Source organism: Protopterus annectens, chromosome 4.part0 (genome assembly GCF_019279795.1).
Source record: "Protopterus annectens isolate FY-2018-M chromosome 4.part0, PAN1.0, whole genome shotgun sequence".
NCBI classification, from domain to species: Eukaryota; Metazoa; Chordata; order Ceratodontiformes; family Protopteridae; genus Protopterus; species Protopterus annectens.
Genome location: NC_056733.1, coordinates 488,995,326 through 489,008,657, shown reverse-complemented (window position 1 = coordinate 489,008,657; position 13,332 = coordinate 488,995,326).

Here is a 13,332-nt window from a genome sequence, read left to right as displayed (position 1 = left end):
GATAGCTCCCTTGCTGGTAGGGTGACACAGACCCATGGTACCACCACAGCGAAGTACTGTATAGACATACAGTTGACATACACCTCTGCCGTTCAGTGGACACTACCATGGGGGGGTGACACTACTGTGTACATTGCACATGTGTTTGCCGGACATCATTGTTGCACACATTGCACCTGCTACGGAACGTTTGGACATGGTTACTTGCTGTTCCCTCCAATTCGGGTACCTATTCTGCTACTACTCTGTCCCATATGTGCAGGCCATACATATCCTGTTTATGTACATAACATTAGGCCATCCCTCCATCATGCATGCTATGCCTGTGATACTGTCTATGATTTCTGAACATATCCATCATGACAGCTTTGCATTACACATAATTGACATAGTCACCCCTACTGCGAGGGATACGTGCACGTCGTGTGCACATTCCGTATGACATCAACGGTATATGCCCATGTACATGTGTGCTGTGATACTATACATACATGTCCTATCCCCTGCTGTGGCACTTCATTGTTCGATATCCACTGACAGCATCAGCGTGGGTGGTGGCATTGTTCTGTGTTTGGAATCCCTATGGCGGACCTTGGGTTATCACGGCTGTGTACATGTTGTCCCACTGCTGTGCACACGTTGTCCACAGTCATTGGTATGCTCCACGGCTTAGCATTACATAACCACCTTTCACCACTCTCTGCCTGATGGACAGGTATCTTTACTTACACACATCGTTCACATACAGTGCAGATTAATCATACGTATCATGCGTTACACACCAGTACATCTCGTGGGTTCGACATACCTTTCCGGCCTTTGCTTCTGTATTTGTCAATATTTTCCTCTAACTCCTTGCTTTCGATTCACTTTGTGTTCGGTATGAACATACGGTTTGAATATCCAGGGAGTCTTCCTTTTATTCGTTGTCACCTGAGGCATGTGGGTTCATCACGCCAATAGCTGTTCCTCGGTGTGTAGTTATGCGCATATCACTGGTGATCCTCCTCCATTCATACGTTACCCGCGAAACTAGGCCATGGTTCATTCCTCGTGTGGCCGTTGGTTATTTGCACTACCTTCGTGGGGATGGTATGTGTTGTATCATGTTTGTGTGACTGCATACGCTATGTGTGGTGTCAGGTACATTACGCTGTGGTGTTAGCCGTGGATTGTGTGTGTTGGGTATGGTATTCTGTTCGACATGTGGGTGTCCGTGTCCTGGCGGCGTCTGTCGATGGCGTTGTGCATTCAGATGTGTAACATAGCTGTTATATTCCTGTACACAACGGATGCAAGGATGCATCAGCTACTGCTAGTGTTACCAACGCGGCTTGTTGTGGGTATGCCGCTGTCATTGACTGCCTGTATGTTTTTGCTACGGTTTTGGCTGTTATCCCTTTGATATGTGCGATGGGGTATATCTGCGGATGTGGGTGATGGGTACGGGGTGTGGGTCTTGCATTTATACATACAAGATATGCTTGTGTGTGTGCTCCATCCCTGCTTGGGGAGCTGCAGGTTACCTGTCTGTTGTTCTGGGAATGTTTGTTTTGTTGATGTCGTGTGGTGTCGGTATCGCCTGCATGTGTGCTTCCTGCACGTATTCCTCCTTCACATCGGTTATATATCTGCGGATGTTCGTCCGTGCCTACTATCCATTGGCATTTTGTCACTGATAGTTACGGTGATTGTGGTCCTGTACTTGGGACGGCCTGTATGCTACCGGTAGCCTCCTATTCGTGTGGCGCTTGCTTACTTAACGGTCGTGGAACACACAGCGGTATTTACGGGACCGTAAGTGTCCACGATCAGTGTTGGGATAGCACATTCGTATTTTCGCCGTACATGCCTGATGCTGTGTAACGTTGCCGACGTATCGTGTTGAGTCTACCATATGGCCGCCATACATACGGTCATGGTTTGTACATGCGTCCTTTGCATCTCCTGTTGGCTATGGTCCTGTGGTACATTCTGGGACATTTCCGCTTTGCATCGTTTTACGTCGCCACGTGCCTAGCCACTGAGGAGATGTCAGTACTACTTTGTGGGTACTGCTGTACATACGCCTATGGTTCCTGTACTGTATGCCTCGTTATTACACTCCGCCTGTGACATGTCACCTACATACACATTTTACAGTGGCACACACATTACACACACACACAGCGGAACACACGACAACCTCACCTCACACATACACATATTGCCGCCATAGCTCTCAACCTTCCATTTCCAAACTGAGGAACACACACATTCATAATGTGAAACAAATGGGCAAACTGTGGAACACATACCAATGTCTTACTAACAACTTCAGCTAAGAAGGTCATAGGATGGTTAAAATATGCTGATTTACTTACAAAGAAGAACCTTTAATGAATTACTATGATTAATTTCTATTTACCAGGATTTCATTTAGATACATTCCTAACAATGAATGTGTGACAGACTATTTCAATGTGGAACTTTGAGGAACTGCGAGGAACATGAACTGTTTTAGACCCCAAATGAGGTACGTTCCTCATAATGACGTACACTTGACAGGTATGATTGCCGCTTTCGCACCAACGGTTGCACACAGTACCTACGTTGGCCGCATCGCCGGCGGCGGTGTGTACCTCCGCACTCATATCCTATGGATATGACACGCACATATCCCGTTACTGTACCGTGGCCTGGCGATCATCCCGACCCACGGATATGTATTGATGCAGGTTGACATTTCCATGGCTGGCGTTCCCTGCTCTGCCCACCCTCCCGGATGATCGGGTTGTCGTTCACTATGTTTACTATGTGGAGATTTCACGTCTTACTTATCTGTAAACTTGCATCCCTGGGTTCCATATTAACCTGTTGTACTTTATATCTGTGTATGTGTACATATATTTCTACGTGTACTGATATCTATTTCCGTATCTGTGTATGCACATAAGTACATATGTAGTCGACTTGCGGAGACAGTGGCAGCATACGGCTACGCCGTCTGCTGTAGAACCGGCGTGCGTTTGAGGTGTTGGCGTTCCATGCTCTGCTGGCTATTGGGTGTGCAGTGTTTGGGTGGTGCCTTTGTTGGAGTCACACATAGGTCTGCCCATACGGTACACATTACGGGCGGACATGTTTGTGTGGCGTCCATTTCACTGTGTGTGCAGGTAAGGAGGTGTCAGTCCATGGGGCCTACGCTGTCAAAGTATGTGCTATGCGTTCCCTCTTTGCCAGGGCGTAGGCATATTGGCGCCACGTCTACCTACTGGGGCTGGCACAGTGTGTTCATGGCACTGAATGCCCTGTGCCTGTGCTTGCCTTGGCAGTTGTGGCGGCCTTGGTGGCCCTAGACCATTATGTCCCTGCAGCAGCTGTTTCCGCAGAATCATATTGTGTAGCATACAACATACTATGAATATGTGGGCACATGTGCCTGGAGAGTACTGCAAGGCTCCACCGGATGTATCCAAGCACGGGAACCGTGATTTCAACATCCCAAACACACGCTCTATGATTATTCTGGTTTGTGCGTGTGCCTCATTATGGCATTCTTGCATGTGTGTGTGTGCATTTCTGATGGGTGTCATCATCCACGGCTCCAGTGCATAGCCAGCATCCCCCACAAGGTGACCTTGTGTGATGTTCCCCCTGGCGAATACCTGATACAGCTGTGAGGCATGCCAGATATGGGAGTCGTGGTAGCTTCCAGGGCTGCCAGCACACATCCATGATAATGCCCTGCGCATTGCACGACCTGGCAATTGATGGAGGGTATCCCTTGCGGTTTATGTAGCGTCTACCCTGCTCCCGGCGGTGACTTGATTTCTATGTGCGTACAGTCTATCGCACCCAGTACCTCCGGTATTGTGCCACACGGTGGAAGTGGCGCATATTGCTAGCCAACTCCTCCTGAGATCTGGGGAAGTTTATATACTCATGGGCATGTCGTAACATGGCATCCAGGAACTGGTGTAGTACCCTGGATGCTGATGCCTGTGAGATACCCATTATATCCCCGGTTGGCCTTTGAAAGGTACCTGTAGCCAGTATTCGCAAGCTCACACATACCTTTGTGTCCACTGGGATGGGCTCCCCTCTGTTGTCTCTTGTTCTCAGGCGTGGCCGGCACAGCTCCACTATTTGCTGTAATGTGTCCCTGTCCACCCTGTAGCACTCTACTATCTCCAGGTCTTGCAGCCCCTGGTAGGTCACCCTTGGTCTGAATACTCTCCTTCTCCTATGAGGCCTACGGTAGTTGTCGGCACCCTCCTCCGCAACTCCGTCTGTCTCTGACACATACCTATGCATCACGGCCACGGCGGCACCCAACATATACATATTAAAAGTTCCCCGTGTGTTTACACCCTACGGTGCGGCGTTTGGGAAATCGCGCTGTGTGTTGTGTGCATTCACACTTTATACTGTTGTGCTGTATACCCGGTGATGTCATTGGGTGTGTCTGTGCAGCCATATCTGTGGATTATCTTCGGTGTTTTACCGTTGCAACTGCAACGGTATTGCCTTTAGTGTTACATTACAGTTGCCTGCATTGGCTTAGCTTTGCATCTTACATTACTGTTTCTGCACATTGCACCTACTATTGCCTGCAGTGCATCCTGCAGGCACATGGCATATGATGCATTTTGTCTGCCGCCGTTATGCTACCTCTGTACTTGGCTGTGCTATTTCGGTTCTTTGCTCTTTGCATTTCTACTACATCCCCTACTATCTTTGCGTTCCTATGCCTCCCCTTTCCCGTTTTGCAGGAGTCTGCATGCACAGTTGTCAGCTGCCGCGTTTGCCCTTCCTGGATTGATTGGTGTTGATTGCTCATTACGGCTCCAATTACACTGCTTCCGCATTTCCTCATATTCTCCGCATTACCTTCCTATATCCGTCGTTGTTGACGGGGAGGCCGTCACATGACTGGGTTGGGGAACGTGGTCATCCTCGTGCACATGCATCTATGCGGGCATTATGTACTCTCGCATCTATTTCCTCACGCCGATCCTGCTGCTGTGATGTGCATTGTACAGCCCATGTTTGCTGGCCTCCAATGTGCTTCCTCCTACAGTGGCACACCCTCTGCGATTGACATGTATCCGTGTAGGCCACTCCTCGGTGTACTACCGCTGCGCCATTTGCTCCATCCTTACACGGCGCGGTTTTGCGATTCACTATTATCTGCCTCATTTGCATGGCATTGACTGCTAATACATGGTTACGGCGAACACTGCCGCCACTCCTTGACAACCCTTGCGCTGGGGTTGAGGCTTTCCATACATACTATGGTGTGTGGTGGCTGTGCAGCTGATGTGTATTATACTGCTCTTTTAGGACATTCTCATATTATTTCATTGTTTTGCACCTTCTGTGCACATATCCGGGGGTTCTGCTGTGGTTTCTGCATACATAACATTTATGTCATTATTTACGGTTTGTGCATGTTTTCTTTGGACATTCTCGGTGCCTTTCGCCATTGGCATATTGCACCTGTATGATACCTGATGTTGACAGCCTTCCATTACTCCTTGGTCATGTTTGGGTAAATGTAAACCATTTTTTTTGGTTTACATTGCCGTGCCCTTACGCTACGCCTGCCCAACTTCGTGGATCGCTATTTGCCTTCATTTGCATGGTGCAATACCGCACACAGTGTGATTAGCATACCTACGCCGGGGGCGGCGCAGGTCCGGCGCACGCCGGTAGTGCACGTGGGATTGATTCATACCTGAATTGCTCGGTGGCCATATTTGGCTTTATAACGCCGACGCTATGCGGGCGTCTGGCGCAAGGTTCATGAATTCCGGGGTAAATCTTTTTCAAAATATTTGTTGCTTCTTGGAAATGCAGGAAAATGATGAGAGAGAAGAAAAAAAAAAAACATAGTACAAATCATTTGTTTTTTAGTCTCTTCTTCTTCTCTGAAGTCTTCCACGAAGTTTCAGTTGCCAGTCTCTTTAACGAAGGACTAGCCCATTCCATTTCTTCTATTTTTTCCAAAATCTTATTTTTTTTGATATACAGTAAAGCAGAGTCTAAGTCATCGAAAATTTTAGGACCATCAGGAAGGAAGATTTTAAGCTTGGCAGGAAACAGAAGGTATGTTTTAAACTGTGCTTTTTTAAGCTCCCTTATTAGTGGCAGAAAAACTTTTCTTTTAGCTAATACAATGGAAGAATAGTCATTGTCAAAACGCACAGTTGTTTCATTAATCTTAACAGGAGCTTTAGCCCAAGCAGATTTAAGAACCATCTCTTTATCAAAAGATGATAGAAATCTAACTATAACTGGTCTAGGATAGTTTTTGTTAGAGTTAGTATTAGCTATAGATCTATGTGCTCTTTCGATACCAAAAGAGAATGCTTCTGGTAAATCTAAAGTTTTAGAGCCATGTTGTTAAAAAGAAGTAATATTGTTACCTTCAATATTTTCTGGCAGTCCAAAATCCTAATGTTATTGCGCCTAAATCTATTTTCCAGGTCATCCAGCTTTGTTTGTAAATGTGTATTTTGTTTCAGCAGAAACTCAATGTTGATTTCCTCTTCTTGTATTCTATTTTCCATGTCATTCACAGCTTCTTCTATGCCTGTCATCTGGATCTTCTGTTGTTGCAGGTCCATAGGTAACAAGTCTATTTGTTTTGTAGTTTTTCTATGAAAGTGTCTATTTTAGTATCCATTTTATCCATCTTAGCAGTAAGTTGCTGGACTATAATTATCAGAGACTGAAGTTCTTTCTTGATGCTGGAGTCTTGAGAATTTGTCTTACTGGAACTCATTTCAGACTGATAAACTGACAGGAAAATTTCCAAAGTAATTTCTGACAGGAATATTATTAAGATTTCCTTTCTTTTTTAGATATAGTTCAAGAACTATATAAAACAAACATATTTAGAAAGAAAATTACTTCAAAAATTAATTTTTTAAGTAATTAATTCCTGTCAATGTAATGAAATTGGTGGAGCTGAAGAAATCTGCTGCTATCCTGTGTTCATCCTTGGCCACCCACTTTCAGTGTTCTGAGATTTCACTATTTTGGATTTTCAGTGTTTTAGGTTTTCGATGTTATGGTTTCAATGTTTTCAGTTTCAATGTCATGATATTTCAATGTTTTGAAGTACACAAAAAAAATAAACTGTAAGCCAAGCCTGTTTCCTACCTTTCCTGTAACTAGTGTTCCAGATACAGATTTGCTGTATCCAGGACTGTATGTAAGCTTCTGAGCCCTCCAAGCCTTTCTGTGTTGGAGGGAAGCCTTCTAGCTTATCAGTGGAAGTGGTAAGCACTAGCTAACCTGTCTACCACATAAGGAGTGGTTCTGGCCCAGAAATTGTAGTTATTGGCAATTTGGGCAATCTTCCATCTCTCTCAACTTTCTGATTTGAAAACCTGTATTTGCACTTGTTTCTGTCCTGTAACTCATCTAGTGCAGATACAGATTCTTAGTTTTAGCACTTAAATTTGCTTATTCATGCTCAGTACTTGTTCAGAACTTGTAAGCACTAAATAAGCTACTAATTATTATAGCACTCAATCTTCCTCATTACCTAGAGGTAAACAGTTTTTGTACTTACTTTTCTCACTGGCTTAGAGAACAACAGCTCTTGTACTCACTTTCCTCACTTATCTAGAGGAAAATAGTTTTTTTATTCAGGCATGTCCAAGGGTCAGCTCCCAGTGTTCTCTCCTATCTATCTGATGAATCTGGGCATCTTGAGGCAATATAGAAATTGCCTCATGTACACAGACAACCCTCTCCTCCTACCACCCAACACTACAACCTGTGAGAGATGCACTTATCTAGCCAAACTGGAGGTAAAGCTCTCTCCAACCAAAACCAGCAAACAGGAAACCAAACCAGGATCCACAACTAAGTAAAAAAGACAAATGTCCACAACAGCAATTTCAGGATGCAGGAACACCAGTACACAAGATGAAATCCTTTTATTCCGAGAACATACAGACTAAGCGCTTTCACCAGTAAACTGGTATCATCAGAGTCTGTTGAAACACTAATTCATCCATACTTAAATAGCAAACCATACGTCATCAATCACACAATAAATTAATTAACCGTTCCATTAATTCCTTAAAGGAATATCTCCATAAAAATAGAAACAGCAACATTTAAACAGTTATGAATGCAGATAACATTGAAAATTTGTATATACATAAAAAACTTTTCATAAAAAATGAATGAATATGAATATAAGCATAATGTAAATATAATAATAAGTTGTTAAGTTATAATATGACTATATACATTAATATTGTTACACAAATTGTGAAAAAATTATAAAAAATGTAAATGAAAAATTGATATGTTCAAAATTCAAAATTCAAAATTCAAAAACATTATGCGGTCTGAAGGTGTTTTAGTCATTGATATACTCATATCTAAATACACAATCATGCCATTAATGTCAACCCCAACATTGTTTGAACAAATACATACCTATTCAATGAAAAATGTATATAATGCTGCGACATACATAATAAACAAACTAATTAATGGCTTAAATTGATCATTTTTTGAAAAACATGACTATTTACCCTACCTAAGTTCTGACACAACGTCAAAACATAAATACTTAATACCTAATGGCCTAAACAACAATGTGCTCATTATATTATGCTAGCTCTTAATTTAAGATGTGGTTTTAAAGAAATGTGGTCAATAAGACCAGGGAATCTGGTGGCATTTAATCTCATCTGCCACTCAGATTCCAAAACTGCTACCCTATTGTTAATGTCACCAGGGGTAAAAGGCATCACCCTGTCAATAATGAAAAACAAGAATTTAGTAAAGTTGGTACATACTCCAGTATGCAACCAAGACTGAACTTGACAGTCATGAGGAGGTAAACATTTGCACCACACCACACTCATCACATAGTCTCACTAAATCTACACCACCAAAATCCACACATAGTAACACAAAAACATTCATGGAGCCTCTCAATATTAATCAGCCTAAGCAACAGAGACCTCCAAAGGAGAAACGCAAGCAACCTCCATCCCCCAACACAACCCAAATGGCACATAGCCCACAGACTCAGTGTGCAACTCAACCACAGCCAATAAGGCAAAACAATGTACCCAACACACTAGAGATAGGTGACTCTATAGTCAGGTACACTGATGTCCCACTCACCAGGCTAAACAAGGAGAAGGTTACTGTCAGCTGCCTGTCAAGTGCCAGGATCCACCACATAACCCACGCACTCAGGTCACTCCACAATAAGTACAAATATGACTCTTCCATTGTCCATGTTGGTGTGAATGACCTGAGATGTACCTCCCTGGACTATATGAAAAGAGACATGGAAGAGCGCTCCGATCTTGTAACCCAGGCAGGTATGACCCTAGCCCTGAGTAGCATTCTGACATCGCCCAGAATGATACCGCAGTACATGGACAAAATGACTGACTTCAACAATTGGCTAAGCTTCTGGTGTCATTCTAAGGAATCCAGTATCTGTCTGCTTGGGATGACATGGTCGACAGACCATGCTTTGCCACAGATGGCCTGCACCTGTCACCCCTGGGATTCCGGATACTGGCTAAGGCTATAGTGCCTTTTTTAGGCAGGGTTCAAATAACAAATTCAACACCATAACAGGAACAGCAAGCAAAAACTGAGGGTAATGCTACTCAATGCTAGAAGTCTATATCTCAAAATGCACTCACTCAAGGCACTCCTTAAAATGGAGAACATCAATATCTGTGCAGTGACTGAGACCTGGTTCAAGGCTCCAGAGAGCACCCCTGCACTACCAGGCTATAACTCATACCACACTTTTCGGCCATGTAACCTGGACCGAAACACCAAAGGCGGAGGTGTGTCCATATTCATTAAGGATATCCACACCTCCAGGCTAGTTGCTCAGCACAATGCATCTGAGGTTATCCAAGTGCAACTAACTCTGGGCAAAACTGCAATCCAAATTGTAGCTTGCTACAGATCCCCCACCATGCCCCAGGATTCCCACTCATCTTTTCTTGATGTACTGGAAAATATTAGGGTTCAACCAAACACCCTAATAATGGGTGACTTCAACTACCCCACCATTAACTGGGAAACTACTCATGTACCAACTTCTTAGCTCAACACTTATCCACATCTCCACCAGGGGCAACAATATCCTAGACCTAGTCATTGCCAACATGAGTGATAGGTGTTCCACACCTGAAGTCAACTCCTCGTTGGTCCAATCCAACCATAAGCTAATCATCCTTGATATCCACATCCTGCACCCACCCCCATTAAGGAAACCCATAAAAAAATTTCTCCAAAGCTAACTTCATGCTTCTTAAGACAGAAGTGGTGAACGTCATGACACCCATGCAGATGGACAATAGAGTTACAACTGCTGAATCCTACACAAATGCACTCTATAAGCACTTACATGAGTGCATGGATCATGCTATGCAAACAGAACCAAGATGCTATCCTCCAAAAAAAGGAAGCCGATCTGGTGGTCCCCTGCCATAAACAAACTGTACAACAGAAGGAAGAAACTGTTGCAAAAGAGAGTAAAATCCCATGAGTGGAGGAGCTCCCTGGTCAGTCTCAGTAAGAAGCTGAGATCCCTTATAAGATCCTCCAAAGCTAGCTACGAAAACAAAATCACCACTAATTCCAAGGACAACCACAAAGCATTCTATAGCTATGTCAAGAATCTCTATGGCAACACCCAGATCTGCTCTGAGCTACAGCACAAAGGCATGAAAATTACAGAACCAACTGATATTGCCAACATCCTAGCAGATAGGTTCAGTCTTAACTTCCACCCCCCCCCCTCAACCCCTAAAGGGCCAATATCTATACAGGAAGAATGCAGATTCCCTGTAATCACAACTACGCAGATAAAAGCTGCACCCCCTAAAACCAAAAACACAGCATCCATGGGACCAGACAACATCCTAGGTTGTGTTTTACATGAACTTCAGAATGAACTGGCTCCTCACTTAAGTACCAAGTTCGATAATAGCCTCACATCAGGCTTTGTGCCCACTGAATTGTGCACAGCAACAGTTATCCCACTCCACAAAGGGGGAGCCACCACTGATCCCAGGAACTATGACCTATTAGCCTGATGAGCCTGGTCTTCAAGGCCATGGAACGTATCATCATGGAACTCATAAACAAAGACATCGGTAACCTCAACCAGTTCAGGTTTGTGAAAGGCAGATCATGCCTCTTGAACCTGATCAACTTCTTTGAGCAGTCACCGAAGCCGTAGATGAGGGTAAGGTGGTTCACACAGCCTATCTTGACCTCGCCAAGGCTTTTAACACCATCCTCCATTCTGGAATTATAGCTAAACTCACTAAACTAGGTATAAATCCCTACTTCACAAGATGGGTTGCCAATTGGCTCACTGACAGAACCCACACTGTAAAAGTTGCAGACTCCAAATTTGACCTCAAAGCAGTGACAAGTGGAGTACCACAGGGTTCCGTTATGGGACCTCTCCAGTTTGTTATCTACTACTCTGAAGTACAGGCTAACACAGAAGGCCTCTGGCTAATGAAGTTCGCAGATGACTGCAAACTAGGAGCCATAGTCAAGTCCCCAAATGATGTGGACATCCGACAGAAGGGCCTCACTGAGACAGAGGCCTGATGTCAAAGCAATGGCCTCAAGCTTAATGCCAAAAAATGCGGTGTCATCCCCTTTGGTAAAAACTCTGTACCCATGCACTACCACATAGGCAGCAATCTACTTAACACCGAAAGTGTGAAAAGAGACTTGGGACCCAGGTGGACAGTAGTCTCTCCTTTGGTAGTCACATCGCAACAGTAGTCAGAAAGTCCTTCTATTTGGCACACCTCATCATAAAAGGGTTCTCATTCAGGAAAAAAGAGGTCATTGTTCCCCTCTACTCGACACTCATTAGACCCATTATAAAGTACAATGCCCCTTTTGGAATGTACCTCACAAGACATCTGCAGCAGCTGGAAAGGCCACAGAAGTACCTCACAAAGAGGATTACTGGCCTCAAACAAATGCCCTACACTGACCGACTCAAAAAACTCCAGCTTTACTCCAAGGTGATCTCTGCTTAACATATAAAGTTACGTCAAACCCAGAGCTGTTGGATATGCTACACCTAAAGAAATCCCAATCCCTCCGAGCTACACACTCTAGGGACCTAAACCTTGTCACCACAATAAACAGGACATGCTAGAGGGATAGATTCCTGTCCCAGATACTTTCCATACTCTGGAACAGGCTACCCATCTATGTCAAGCAAAGTTCTTCATTAGCACTCTTCAAGAAAAATCTTGATGAGTAGATGGGAAATAGGAAATACACACCGGGGATCACTTCTGTGTCTCTGTTCGATATAATAAATAAACTTTCTTGTGTGGCGTAAGCCAGGGAACCTTGATAGCCGAGTATCTACCTATGAAGCTATGAACCTATATATATATATATATATATATATATATATATATATGTAGATATATATATAAATATATATATATATATATTTAAATATACATATATATATATGGTTCTACCTGACTTCGTCGACAGCGCAGAAGACCGACAGCGGAATTCGGAGCTCCAGAAGATCGAAAACGAAGAAGACCGACGCGAATCGCGAGTGGCAGAACATCGACAATGCAGAAGACCGACACGACGGATGACAACACCAACGCCGAGGATGACGACATGGGGAAAGGCTGTGCGGTGACGGGTAAGTGTGGAGATTGGGTCTGTGGGGATAGGGGTGGGTTAGGGTGAGTTAGGAGTTAGGGGAGTTAGGGTTAGGGAGGGGTGGGAGTTAGGTTGGGTAGGGTTAGTTAAGGAGTTAGGGAGCTAAGTGAGTGACGGACCTTAGGGTTAGGTAAGGTTTAGTGTGGGCTTGTAAGTTTGTGGTGTGTGTGTTGTGTGTGGTTTGTGGAATGGGGATGTGTTTTGTTTTTAATTGTTATTGTGGTGTGTGCAGTGTATGGGGTTTCGTGTTTGTGTACCGGTTATTTTATGTGTCGGTTATGTGGTGTTTATGTTTATGACTGTCGGTGTTGTGTGGTTTCGATTATGTCAGGTAGAACCATATATATATATATATATATATATATATTTAAATATACATATATATATATATATATATATATATATATATATATATATATTTATATGTATATATATCTATATCTATATATATATATATATATATATATATATATATATATATATATATATATAAAATTTCACTGAATTTCAGTTCACCCTCACCAAATCGCTGAAAGCTCAAACTCATTTCACTGAATCCCATTTCACTGAAGTGAAGTACTGGTACTGTGTAGAGTACTGTAAGGCAAGTAA